Source organism: Podarcis erhardii (assembly GCF_964252035.2).
Source record: "Podarcis erhardii genome assembly, chromosome: 9".
NCBI classification, from domain to species: Eukaryota; Metazoa; Chordata; class Lepidosauria; order Squamata; family Lacertidae; genus Podarcis; species Podarcis erhardii.
The window spans coordinates 69,055,550-69,069,890 of record NC_138512.1 but is presented as its reverse complement, the minus strand read 5'-3'; the positions used below and the strand labels follow the sequence as shown (position 1 = coordinate 69,069,890).

General features: G+C 44.8%; 1 long non-coding RNA gene across 1 annotated transcript in view; it reads right to left on the bottom strand.

The window, feature by feature from the left end:
- LOC309350463 overlaps positions 1-14,341 on the bottom strand; it is a 597,274-nt gene that overhangs the window by 488,860 nt on the left and 94,073 nt on the right. The window lies entirely within an intron of this gene.

Sequence of the window (14,341 nt, the reverse complement as noted above, 5' to 3'; positions counted from 1 at the left end):
TTATAAGAGAACAAGGGAGTCATTCATGGTGAGTTCTGGCACCTCTTTTTTCTAGAAAAATAGTACTGACTAAGCCAAATTATGGATCGTGCCCAAATGTAGAGGTTTGCCTACCTCTAGATGGGACCACCTAGGAAATCAGATGATATGTTGCCTATGCGGTGACTTTCTAAGGGCTTAGATTGCTAGAAGGTTTTTAGAGAAGTCCTGGAATGCAAGTATAACATATCCAACAGAGCACAGCAACCTCTGTCCTCAGAGAGCAGTTGCTCTCCTTTGGCATAATCTGATTTGCAGAGACAATAATAAGCATCATGTCAAAATGGTTTGCTCTGTGATTTCAAAGTTAAACTTAGCTTCATTCACCTCCATTGATAACAGCAATAACCATAAAGTTCTGTCAAGGGATGCACTGCACAGACTATAAATGGTTGCTTTGATAAAAAAAAACCTCCATTGTACTTTCCCATCGACTTCTATCTGCCTCTCACAGGCAATTATCTCATTATAATGGTTTGCTCTGATGATCACTAAAGCACCTCCCACCTGCCCTGGTTTGGCTTCCCCTTGTCACTTCCTGCAGCAATGGGAGGCATGTGGGAATGCAAAAACAATGGGCTTTAAAAATAAAGTTATTCTGGATGGGAGCAATATTGCTTTAACTTGTTTCCTGGAGGCACACAGCAGGCTGTTTAGCAAGAAGTAGGTGCCTTCTGGACTGTGCAACCTTCCAGGAGTCCCATGACAGTGGTGGGCGGGGCCAGAGGCAAAAGTGGGCGGGGCAAGCCCCACGTTTCCTGTGAGGCTAGTTTCCATGCACTCACATTCCTTTCTTTATCGTTCACCCAAGGAAGCAAGAGGCACGATCAGAGTTCAAGGACATATTGCAGCCAGGCAAAACACACACAAGGAGAGTGTCACTGTGGATGAGGTGAAGCATGGGGAGAGTCTCGAGGGCCAGACAGAAAGACTTGGAGGGCCACATTTAGACCCTTCACTTTTTAAAAAAGAATGGAATCCTTCATCAGCAGCTAGTTTTAGGAGGGACCCACATTTCATCATTATTATTAATTTATTGAATTTATATACAGTCGTACCTCGGGTTACAGACGCTTCAGGTTACATACGCTTCAGGTTACAGACTCCGCTAGCCTAGAAATAGTACCTCGGTTTAAGAACTTTGCTTCAGGATGAGAACAGAAATTGTGCTCCGGCGGCACGGCGGCAGCGGGAGGCCCCATTAGTTAAAGTGGTACCTCAGGTTAAGAGCCATTTCAGGTTAAGAACAGACCTCCAGAACAAATTAAGTTCTTAACCTGAGGTACCACTGTACCTGGAGGTCTCAGGGCCATTCACAGAACAAAATCAAAACATAAAACCACAAAATATATAATCAATATTAAAACAACAACCCAATAACCCCCCCCCCCAAAAAACCCACCATATTTTTAAAAGGATGTCAATCAAAGCAACCAAAGGCCTGATTAAAAAGGAACATTTGGCCTGGCATCTAAAGGTGTATGATGAAGGAGCCAGGGGACAGCATTCCACAGAGGGGGAGCCACTGCAGTTCTCATGTTGCCACCCTCCAGACTTCTCGAGGAGGAGGCACATGAAGAAGGGCCTCGGAAGATGATCTCAGGGTCTGGATAGGTTCATATGGAAAGAGGCGGTCCTTGAGGTATTGCGGTCCTGAGCCATTTAAAGCTTTATAGGTCAAAACCAGCACCTTGAATTGGGCCCAGAAATTGGTAGCCAGTGCAGTGGGACCAGTATTGGTGTAATATGCTCAAACCATCTTGCTCTGGTGAGCAACCTGGCCACTGAATTCTGCACCAGTTGAAGTTCCAAACTGTCTTCAGATCAATGGATTTTGAAGGACTAGAGAATCATCATGCATGTGCACACCATGGGTGGTGGTATCACACTCTATGCCACTGGACAGGGCTAATCCCTGGACTGGTTGTAAGTAAGAAGGAAAGGCAGGTGGAAGCTGGCTGATGGCAGATGGAGGTTCGTGGAGCAGTGCCCCATTAGTCCAAATGGGCCATTCTCCACTAAACCATAGCAAAACAAACAAACAAGACCACAACACAACACAACACCCAAAGCCAGCTTGTCAAGATTCAGCTTCCCTTGGAATAAAATGGAGGAACTGCTAGTCAAGTTTCTCAAACATGGGTGTGTGTGTGTGTGTGTGTGTGTGTGCAGATGGAATCTGTATGGAACCCCTAGGACATCAGTTGCCTAGCCCTAATATAGACTCTTGGTGAGTAGGTGGGAAGATGACTGGTCCAAAAGAATTGGAAGGGAGAAAATATGCTCAAAATGGAAAGATTTGCTGGGTATGTTCAGTTCATTTCAGTGACTCACTTTCTTCAGGGGCGAAAGGGGAGGGATGTTTATTTAAAACAGATTGTGAGTGACTAAATTTAATTATTCTGTGCCTTTTTCATTTTGGAATGAGGACTAGTAGGTAGAGTTGACAATAATTAAACCAGGCAATTGCAAAACGCAAAGTTTTTCTAGGCCAGTTTGAGCTAGGGGAATTTGATTACATTCTCCTCCAGATTTAACTTCAGCACTAGTTTGCACTGAATTCTGGTGACATTCTGAACACAAACTGTAGTTCTGGGCACCATCCCTTGTGATATGAAAACAATGGGTTGTAATCTGTGTTCAGTTGTGGTGCTGGCATGGGTGTGTTTGTGTGTTGCAGAGAAAAGATGATGAAGGACTTAAGCAGCCTCCCTCCTGCCCACCATTTGCCCCTTGCCCATCATCCTCCATCCCTGTTTCGCCTCCGAAAAACAGCGTCTGAACAGCATGCAATGGCTGTAGTGCTCTTATATGTGTCTTCTATTGCAGGATAAGAGGGACACAGGTGGTGCTGTGGGTTAAACCACAGAGCCAAAAACTTGCCAATCAGAAGGTCAGCGGTTTGAATCCCTGCCACGGGGTGAGCTCCCGTTGCTCAGTCCCTGCTCCTGCCAACCTAGCAGTTCGAAAGCATGTCAAAGTGCAAGTAGATAAATAGGTACTGCTCCAGCGGGAAGGTAAACAGTGTTTCCGTGTGCTGCTCTAGTTCACCAGAAGCGGCTTAGTCATGCTGACCACATAACCTGGAAGCTGTACGCCGGCTCCCTCAGCCAGTAAAGCGAGATGAGCGCCGCAACCCCAGAGTCGGCCACAACTGGACCTAATGGTCAGGGGTCCCTTTACCTTTATTGCAGGGTACTCAGGGTGCCTTTCAGATGTTGTTGGACTCACATCCCCATCTATCCTAGGCAGCAGGGTCAGTTGTCAGGGATGATGGGAGTCAAGTCCAGCACTATCTAGAAAGCACCATCTTGTTCTGTTGTATTCCATTGTGTGGTCTCTGTAGTTTTCTGAGATCACTGGGGATTATTGAAGGCCATTAGTGGAAACTGAGGACAATCGAGGGATGGTTCACGCATGAAATTGGTGTTTGTGGGGCTGTAGCCAAACTCATGGGTATCTTATGCACCCAAACACCCAACGTTGTTTGAGAAGGACGATACTTTTATGAGGCCGGAATTTTCCTCAATTCCTCTTCCTGACCTTAGCTATGCAGCAATTCCCCACTCAGAATATGACAGAAAGAATATAGCTATAGAGAGATCTGAAAGAATACTTCCATAAGCCTGCAGGGAAAATTGTTTTTTTAAAAAACCACATTAAATATGTAATGTGTGATAGCTTATCAAAGCTGGTCCATTTGAATCACGGGTAGATGTTTACACACTGACAGCTCAGAACTCACAGCACTGGGAAGAAGAGCGGTGACAACATCAGACCTGAATGATCAAGAAGGCAGGCAGGTAAATTAATGATAAAGTCAGAGCCTCTCTCAAGAACATTTAAATTACTTCTTGTAAGCAAAGAAGGACGCCCCCCCCCCCCTTCAGTGGAGCCTCTGGGTAAATGCATCACATACTTGCATGTATACCGATGGCAACTTTCTTTCTCAAGGCAAAAGCCAGTTATAGAACAAAGACTTCATTAATAACTAAGAAAGACACATTCATTAGATGCTTCAAAAGAGAAGTTTGTTGTGATGTGATGTTGCATGCAGAGTGCTCAAGGGTTTTTGACCACCCTTAGTATGGGGGACTGTGGGCCATCCAAGCACTGAGCGTGTACCTCAGAACCTCCAGGATAGTCAAAGGAGATGATGGGATGCATTCTCCCTTCTTTCATGCTGGAGGCAGTATGTGAGCCTGGACCATAGGGACCAACTCATAGGGACCAAGGTCCCTTCAGCCTCCTCAATAAAATATTTGAGGGGCCGGGGATCCCCAAAGATTATGGGCATTGTCATTCAAATGATGTGTGTCATGTCTTGTGTTCTTGCCCACCCCCTCCTCTATTTTATTCAAGTTGGCACCCCTGGTCTGGATTCTGGGTCCTACCATGGGATGATGATATTGCTGAATATGACCATAAGAAGGGTCCTGTTGGATCAGATGAAGGACATATCTAGTCCAACATTCAGTTACTACCACCACGGCCAACCAGAGCTCTAAAGGAAGACTGCAAGCAGGGCACAAGTGCAACTGTGCTCTCGCACTCATGTTCTCTAGCAACTGGTATTCAGAAATGTACCACTTCTGATCCTGGTGGCAATATAGCTGTGATGTCTAGTGGCCGTTGACAGCTTCATATGCCATGAATTGGCATCATGCCCTTTTAAAGCGACCCAAAGTGATGAATGTTGCTTCATCTTCTGGGATTGAATTCCATAGTTTAACGATGAGCTGTCTGCATGAATGCCTTTTGCTGTTCGGAATATCCCACCATTCAGCATCATTGGATGACTTTGGACCCTAATGCTATGAGAAAGGGGGAAAACTCCTCTCTCCCCACTTTCATCATACAATACATAGCACACCCCTTCGCCTTGTTGCCTTTTTTGAAGAAGCAGAAGAAATTTCCTTTTTTTTTAAAAAAAAAATATTTATTAAATTTTTCAATAGAAACATACAAATACAAACAACCATAAGAACAGATACAAACAAAAAACAACAAGTATAATTTCAAACCTTATTTTCACAACCTAGTTTCCCCGACTTCCTCATACCTCAGCGTTTTGTATTCTAGTTTCATTATCCCATCAGCAAATCCATTCCCTTGTTTCCCAAAAGTTTTTTACTAATTCCCTTCCTTTTCTTACTCGGCATCTCTGAAAACCACATTATTTTTAAACCCATGTCAATCTAACATTCATCAATCTTGTAATATTTATTAAGATAGTCCTTAAATTTCTTCCAATCTTCTTCCACTGTCTCTTTCTCCTGGTCTCGGATTCTGCCCGTCATCTCTGCGAGTCCCATGTAGTCTGTCATTTTCATCTGCCATTCTTCCAGAGTGGGTAAATCTGATGTCTTCCAATACTTTGCAATAAGGATCCTTGCTGCTGTTGTAGCATACAAAAATAAAGTTCTATCCTTCTTTAACACCACATGGCTGACCATACCCAGAAGAAAGGCCTCTGGTTTCTTCAAAAAAGTGTACTTAAACATCTTTTTCATTTCATTATATATCATTTCCCAGAAAGCCTTAATCCTTGGGCACGTCCGCCAGAGGTGAAAGAATGAGCCTTCATTTTCTTTACATTTCCAACATTTATTATCTGGCAAGTGGTAAATTTTTGCGAGCTTGACTGGGGTCATGTACCACCTATAGATCATTTTCATAATATTTTCTCTCAGGGCATTACATGCCGTAAATTTCATACCGGTGGTCCACAAAAGCAGAAGATATTTCCAATTACCTTTCCAATGCCCCCTATTTATTCACAAAAGCCTGGTTTAAATCATCCCCCTTCTTTCAAGTTTTAATTTATCTCATTTACTTGTATCTGAACAATCACAATTCTTATTAGCAAATAAGTCGCAATATAATATTTATGCTGTTACAAGATTTGCTCTAGCTGCAAATGAGATTAAAATTAATATTGGCAGCTTGGATAATGTAAAGTAATTTTGTTTTGATTAACACTCCCTCTTGGATTATATACCTTACAATATTTACTTATTTTCTGTTCTGTGCCTTACACGGACTACTTTAATTGCAAGGCAATGTCATGGGATCTTTTGAAAACCTGTCTTCCTTTTCTTCCTTTTCAGCAATATCAGCTTTGATACCTAGGAGAACAAACAAATAGGTCTATGGTAAGCTTTTTCTTGGTTTAGAATTGTTGAGTTGTGGAGGGAAAGTTTATATAGTTAAAGTTATGGTTTTCCCAGTAGTGATGTATGGAAGTGAGAGCTGGATCATAAAGAAGGCTGATCGCCAAAGAATTGATGCTTTTGAATTATGGTGCTGGAGGAGACTCTTGAGAGTCCCATGGACTGCAAGAAGGTCAAACCTCTCCATTCTGAAGGAAATCAGCCCTGAGTGCTCACTGGAAGGACAGATCCTGAAGCTGAGGCTCCAAGACTTATGAGAAGAGAAGACTCCCTGGAAAAGATCCTGGTGTTGGGAAAGATTGAGGGCACAAGGAGAAGGGGACGACAGAGGATGAGATGGTTGGACAGTGTTCTTGAAGCTACCAGCATGAGTTTGACCAAACTGCGGGAGGCAGTGGAAGACAGGAGTGCCTGGCGTGCTCTGGTCCATGGAGTCACGAAGAGTCAGACACGACTAAACGACTAAACAACAACAACAACAGTATGATTCTACAGTTTGTTCACATATCTGACACTCAAAAGGTTATAGTCTGGTAGAGGTAGGGTTATATAGGGTAGATGTTGAGTTATTGTGCTCCTTTTTTTTTGTTTTCTGTGATAAAGCAGCCATGCAAAGACGCAGTTCTACCATTTCGTACCTAACTACATGGTGTAACAAATGATAACGTTTGTGCTATCTAAAGTGCTGAATTTAAACAGCTGATAGATACTTGCGCAAGGGGAGAGGGGACACAAAATACCTTATGGACTGTGAAATAGCTTGCTAACTGAGCTGAAAAGAGGCTTGGAGAATGCAGGACCTCCTTCTCAACTCCCACTTTTTGGAATAGTGTCACTCACTTGCTCCTACAAATGCTGGCTTTCTCTAGAATGCACTGATGGGGCAGGTAAGTGGGTTGCAATCAGTCACGCAGATGGTCCCAATGCACCTTGATAGCAAAGACTCTTATTAATGTACTGTAACCAACACATCTCCAAAGTGTTTGGGAGCCTCTGGTGTTTTGAATGCATTAAGCAGTGCAAAGGTCATCTCAGAAGCTAGGAGATTATGATAAACTTCGTGTCTCAGTGACAGAGGACCCCATATTGCTAGGTTTTCTGCTCTATCTTGTTTATACGTTGTTGTTGTTGTTGTTGTTTTGCAAAAAAAGGAAAGGAAAGGAAAGCAGTATACCTTTGTAACCTGCAATGTAGACTATCAGGCTCAAAGAAAGATTAATCCAGAATGTGGCATCTAGACTGGTGACTAGGAGTGGCCGCCAGGACCATATAACACTGGTCCTGAGAGACCTCCATTGGCTCCCAGTACATTTCCAAGCACAATTCAAAGTGTTGGTGCTGACCTTTAAAGCCCTAAACAGTCCTGTATACCTGAAGGAGCATCTCTACCCCCATCGTTCAGCCCAGACACGGAGATTCAGCACCGAGGGCTTTCTGGAAGTTCCCTCACTGCGTGAAGTGAGGTTACAGGGAACCAGGCAGAGGACCTTCTTGGTAGTGGGGCCTGTCCTATGGAATGCCCTCCCTTCAGATGTCCAGGAAATAAGCAATTATCCTACTTTTAAAAGACATCTGAAGGCAGCCCTGTTTAGGGAAGTTTTTAATGTTTAACGCTGTATTGTGTTTTTAATATTCGACTGGGAGCTGCCCAGAGTGGCTGGGGAAACCCAGCTGGATGGGTGGGGTATAAATAATGAATTATTCTATATTATTATAAGATGGAAACCATTGATATTGATTAACAATAACAGCTATTGTTGAGAGGAATTGGGGGAATGTACAAGTTGTTTTGTTGTTCCAGGTCCTTCATAGGTCTTAGAAGAATGGGTAGTGCATGGACTTACCAGAATTAGCCTAGGAGAGCATCTGCAAGATGAACGACAAGACTTGGATGGGCATTCTTAATGTGCCCAAATGCATATTTTATGTAAATAAAGTCCTGCCCCCATGAGTTCAAAGTACTCACCCACAGGTGAGGCTGCCCACCATGTGTCTGTGATATCCATTGCTATGGTGCCCAGCCTCCACTGGAGTTGGGAATTCTGGAACTCATTCCCACACTGGGAATGCTTCTGTACATACCCAAACACACAACATACAAGGGATTTAGAATGCACTTGGGTTGATCTTCAAGATTATGATGGGATATAGTGGAGGAGCAGATTTGTTCATGGCCATTCTGCCTGTCGTTGGCTCTGAGTCAATCTACCGTTGGTCTCCTTGCCTTCTACCCTACAAGTCCCATGGGCACCATCCACTTCTGAGAATCAGTTGTGTTGCTTCTCCAGTCTCAAGTATCTTTTGATTCCATTGTGTACAAGGTAGTTAGTGTATCCTAATTACTGATTTCCTGTTTACCCACCACCCTGCCTTTTTCTCACTTACAAATAGCCCATGTTGTTTGCTAGCACTTTGATGGCCCTTCTCCCAAATATTAATAGGAGTGAATCTCTACTACTAAGTTATGAATGTAATCAATTTTGAGTCTTTAATTGTAATTTTTTTCCATAAAATTCTTTTAATTTAGTCTAATATAATGGCACATCAAGCAGTAATGGGTACATTAAATTGAATCATGATGTTCATATACACATTTTATGACACAATCAAATATCCTAATGCATTAATTCATGTCAATCAGTTAATAAAAATCAAATAGGAAACATTTTCTCTGCTGCTGTTAACTGCACTGGACCCATTTGCTGAGCTTCAGGACTCCAAAGGACTCACCTGGTTATACCAAAATGGTGTGAGGGTCACTGACACGTGTTTGCTTCCTCGCGGGTATTTAATGGCTAAAAACTGAGTTATTTCATACCATCCAAATGGCAATAACAATCCCTCCTTCACTGTAGTCAGTGAGAAGTTCCACTAACTTTCAGCAGCCCAGAATTCCACTCCTTCTCTCACTGCCTATTGGTCGGTTCTTCTCCCAAGAATAAAGGCGATGTAAAAGTCACAGTCGCTCTGGAAGTCTGGATGGACATATATAAACTTTCTTTCCTCTGCTTTTGATTTTCTCACCTCCGTTCAAGGGCAAAAGTTTTTAACACCGGTGCTCCTTTGCTAGCAGTGAGTAAATTAAATTTAAAACAATTGTAAAATGCAGGTATTTTGAGCAAGCCCTTTGGACTTCTCATCTGCATTCCATTACGGTTTATGACTTCCGCCTCTCATCTCCTTTTTTACAGTACCGGGACATCATGCACCTTCCCGACATCTCCTCCTTCTCACCTTAAAAGTTTACTCTCAAAGTTGCAATGCGAGGTTCAAGAAAAGAAAGCCGCTGAAAGGGGCTTTAGACAGCGGGCAGAGGAGCAGGGGCAGACTTGGGTAATGTGGCACCATGAGCAAAGGAAAAAATTGCCTCCTCAAAAATATTATCATAATATTTTCTTTTGTTACAGTTGCTTATTTACAGATCTCAGTAGGTCCAATTATTGGAACGTGGGTGGTGCTGTGGTCTAATCCACTGAGCCTCTTGGTCTTGCTGATCAGAAGGTCGGTGGTTTGAATCCGCATGACGGGGTGAGCTCCCATTGCTCGGTCCCAGCTCCTGCCAACCTAGGAGTTTGAAAGCAGGCCAGTGCAAGTAGATATATAGGTACCACTACAGTGGGAAGGTAAACGGCATTTCTGTGCGCTCTGGTTTCTGTTGCACCAGAAGCGGTTTAGTCCTGCTGGCCACATGACCCAGAAAGCTGTCTGTGGACCAATGCAGGCTCCTTCAGCCTGAAGCGAGATGAGCGCCGCAACACCATAATCGCCTTTGACTGGACTTATCCATCCAGTGGCCCTTTACTACTACTACTACTACTACTACTACTATTATTATTATTATTATTAGCCACTTGGTTCTCTGCCCTACATTGGGGAAGTGCTCTCAAGACCCTAAATCCAGTGCTGAGTGGTGGTTTTTCAACTTCAGATCTGAAGACAATGGCAGTATAGAGCAGTGTTTCCCAACCGGTGTTCCGCGGCACACTAATGTGCCGCGAGACGTTGCCTGGTGTGCCGTGGGAGCGAGGCGGGCGAGTTGGGCGGCGAGAGGCGGGGTGGCGGGGGTGAGCACACGCGGGGCGGCGAGCGAGCTCCCTCCCACATCCCATCGCCGCTCGCTTCGGTCGGCCGCCCCGTGCTCCGCGCTGGTGTTGGCCAGCCTTGCGCACCCGGGGGATCTCCCCCCGAGAGCGCAAGGCTTGCGGGCGGAAGCCGGCAGCACGGAGCACGGGGCGCCCTTTGGAGGCCGCCCTGTGCTCCGCGCTGGTGTTGGCCAGCCTTGCGCACCCGGGGGATCTCCCCCCGAGAGCGCAAGGCTTGCGGGCGGCAGCTGGCAGCGCGGAGCACTGGGCGCCCTTCGGAGGACGCCCCATGCTCCGCGCTCGTGTTGGCAAGCCTTGCGCACCCGGGGGGCGCGTGGGGCGCCCTGAAACAGAGGGTTCCCCATGCTGCGGACTGTAGCCTGCCGCCCGACGCGCGGGGCGCCCTGAAGCAGAGCGCCCCTCGCGCCAGGCAGACATGGGCCAGCCCCACAAGCTCGGGGGACAGCGGGGAGGCGCAGCACCGCCATCCCACTGTTCCCCGACCTGGTTTTGGGGGGAAAATAAAGGAAATTTTTTTCTCCTTTATTTCCCCCCCCCCAAAAGTAGGTGCGTCCTATGGGACGGAGCGTCCTATGGGACGAAAAATACGGTACTTACTATTTCATAATAAAGTAATTATAAAATACTTTCTTTGTGTTTATTTGATGCCTATTAAAGAGAGTTACTTTATATATAGTCAATATAGGCACAGAGTTAATTTTTTAAACATTTTCTAATGGTGGTGTGCCTCGAGATTTTTTTCATGAAACAAGTGTGCCTTTGCCCAAAAAAGGTTGGGAAACACTGGTATAGAGTAGTACAGTGGTAACTCGGGTTACATATGCTTCAGGTTACATACACTTCAGGTTACAGACTCCACTAACCCAGAAATAGTGCTTCAGGTTAAGAACTTTGCTTCAGGATAAGAACAGAAATCGTGCTCTGGTGGCGTGGCAGCAGCAGGAGGCCCCATTAGCTAAAGTGGTGCTTCAGGTTAAGAACAGTTTCAGGTTAAGAATGGACCTCCGGAACAAATTAAGTCCTTAACCTGAGGTACCACTGTATTGTTACTTCCCTTGACCTGGACAGGATACTTCTGTTGCAGCCTAGAACAGCATTAGCTTTTTGTGCATCATACTGCTGGCTCTTTTGAGCGTGTGGTCCACCAGGGCCCCTAGCTCCTTTTGACATGCACTATTGGCAATCTAGGTGTTCACCCATCTTATATTTGTGCAGCTGGTTCTTCCTGTTGGTACCTCAGTTGGTAGAGGATGATATATTGGTGTTTTGCAACTTTGACCTGTTGCAGGAGCTTACCCAGACCTTAGCAGAGTATATGCAGAGTTCCAGAAAGCAATCAGTTGCAGGCAGGATGGACGAAGCAGGAACAAAATGCTGCTACTAGTAACTTGATTACTTTGATGTGTTTCTTATTTACAGGAGACTCTACAAGTTACAATATACAAGAACAGATACACAGATCATAACTAGCTCTCTCTTCACAAACTCCAAACGACTCTCAGAACAGCACACTGACCAACAACACATTCCAGTCATTAAGATCATAAATCATCATGCCTGTGTGAGACCTTAACCAATGGTAAACCTGTTTCCAGGACTTCATAACTCTAGGCAGATAACTCCTCCGCTCAGTCTTCTTGGCCTTCGGCCAACCCCTAATTGACTCTGTGTGAAGCTGCACAGAATTGCACGTAGTCAAAAATCCCAACATGAGACCCTTAATCTCAGGGTTGTCAGGTTGAGCCCCTTGTTGGACAAAAAGATTCTGCTGTGCAGCGGATCAGACTAGATGATCTATGATTCTGTAGCTAAGAACTGCCCTGGACAGTTTTTTTCTGCTGCTCATTTTGTTGACTCAGGTTAAGCTTGTGGTCTGCTAAGACCCCTAGATCCTCTTGCGTGTCAAGGTCCCCAAGCCAAATAACTCACACATCACACAGAATTTTTGTTTAAGGTTTTGGGCATAATTTTGGCCACAATTTTATTAAAATACAAAAAATGTGAGAGGTTGCTTAGCAGTGGCGTAGCATGGGTTGTCAGCACCCGGGGCAAGGCAAGTAATTTGCGCCCCCTAACCCATGGATTTGCGCCCCCTAACCCGTGGATTTGCGCCCCCTACCCCTAACCCCCAGATGTTGTGCCCGGTGCGGCCGGCCCCCCCTGCACCGCCCACGCTACGCCACTGTTGCTTAGGCATTGGTTGTGATTATCTGCCCCCGGTGGGGACAGACTGACATTTCACAAGCCTGTGAAAGTCAGAAAAGGGGAATACATTTTGGGGATAGCAACAGAGCAGGGTACCTGCCCTCAGCCCTCCCCAAATGCAACCAGGGGCTCTTGCGTGGCCCTAGCCCCTTGACAGGGGTTTGGACAAGAGCATGGCGAGCCCCTGGATTCCTTTAATGGAATACCCTCGCAGCAGCAGCATTAGAGGGGCAGGCACAGCCAATCCATGCCCCTCAACCAACCAAACCAAAAAACCAATGCCTAACCTCAACCTTACAAGTTGTGACGATTTGCTACGCAGAAGGCAAAAACCACATGGCACCAGCCAATCATCCAGATGAACAAAATTCCTACTGGGCCCCTGCCCCAAGAGCAGACGACCCCATGACAGGCATAGCAAGGTCAACGCGAACAACCCTAAATATAGGGGGGGGGATGGGCAATCCGATGCACGGGGCGAAAAGAGGAAGCTCTACACTTCGTGCTGGGAGTTTTATCATTTCTAGTTGTCAGTCATAAAATGGCAACATTAATTTCTTCCCAACAACAAGGGAAGCCCAATCACAACAGTGGCCAATGATCAATTAGCCCACCCCACAACTTTGGAGTGTCTTGTCGGCCCCCACCGCAATACATGCTCTCCATGAAGGAGAACACGGTTTCCTAAGTACTACTGGTAAGTCAAGTGTCCCCCATCTTATATTTTTGCAGCTAGTTATTCCTGCCTAAATGTAGAGCCTTGCATTTGTCCAGAAGTGTCACTGTTGCAGGCTAGGGGGGTGTGTATGTGTGGAAGAGAGTGGCAGTGAAGTCAGGGTAGGGCAGGTGCCTTAGCAGAGTCAACCCAGAACTCCCATCAGTGTTTCTGAACTGCCTTGACCTCAGCCCTGCCTTGCTCCACCTTTTCCACCAGTATGTTATGATTGCCATATTTTCAGAAAGTGAAAATCCAAACAGAAGAGTTGTTGAGCTAGAATGGATACAAAAACTGATGCAATACGCAGAAATGGTGAAACATACCAGAAAAATGAGAAATCAAGATAACAAACTTTTTTATAAAAAAAATGGAAATGGTTATTGTAACAACCTGCAGTTTTATAAGAGTATACATTTAAAGCAGATGGATAAATGGTTACATTAAGTTAATTTGGAATATGCAGAAAATATAATAAATAAATAAATTTAAGCAACCGCAGAAAGAGGGGAAAAGAAGTTGAGTTTTGAAATGTTTATAAAATGATTGGCATGTATAAAATTTAAAATGATAAATAAATTTTGTTTTTTAAAAAGTCGTTCAGCCTTTTTGAAAAATCGCAAAGAAATTGGACTTTTGGAGTGATTTTTGAGGAAAGTTGGCAAAAATGACACTGCTGACATTGTCAGCCATATGTCCGGATTTTCCCGGACATTTAGCTGATTTCTGCCCAGACACTGCTTGTGGCTGCAGTATTCCGGGTATGTCCAGGAAATTCCAGATGTATGCCAACCCTATGTATGTGGCAGAGATGCTACTGCCAGGAGACCAGATCCTCAGAATGGCCCCTCCCCACCCGCCACTTCTGCCCAAAGATGATATGGGTGGGGTGTCACAAATAAAAATCAGCCGAGAAATATTATCCAGCATGCCCTGAGTTGTCAGGGCTCCAGGAAATGTAACTGCTTCTAGTTTTATATATATATATAAATTGAAAATATTTCTGCTGCTTGGGAAAGTGATGAGTGCAAAATGATATAGATAATTCAGGGGGAAATATTAATACCTTGACACTGATGCCTCAGTCCTATTGAACGGGTCTGAAT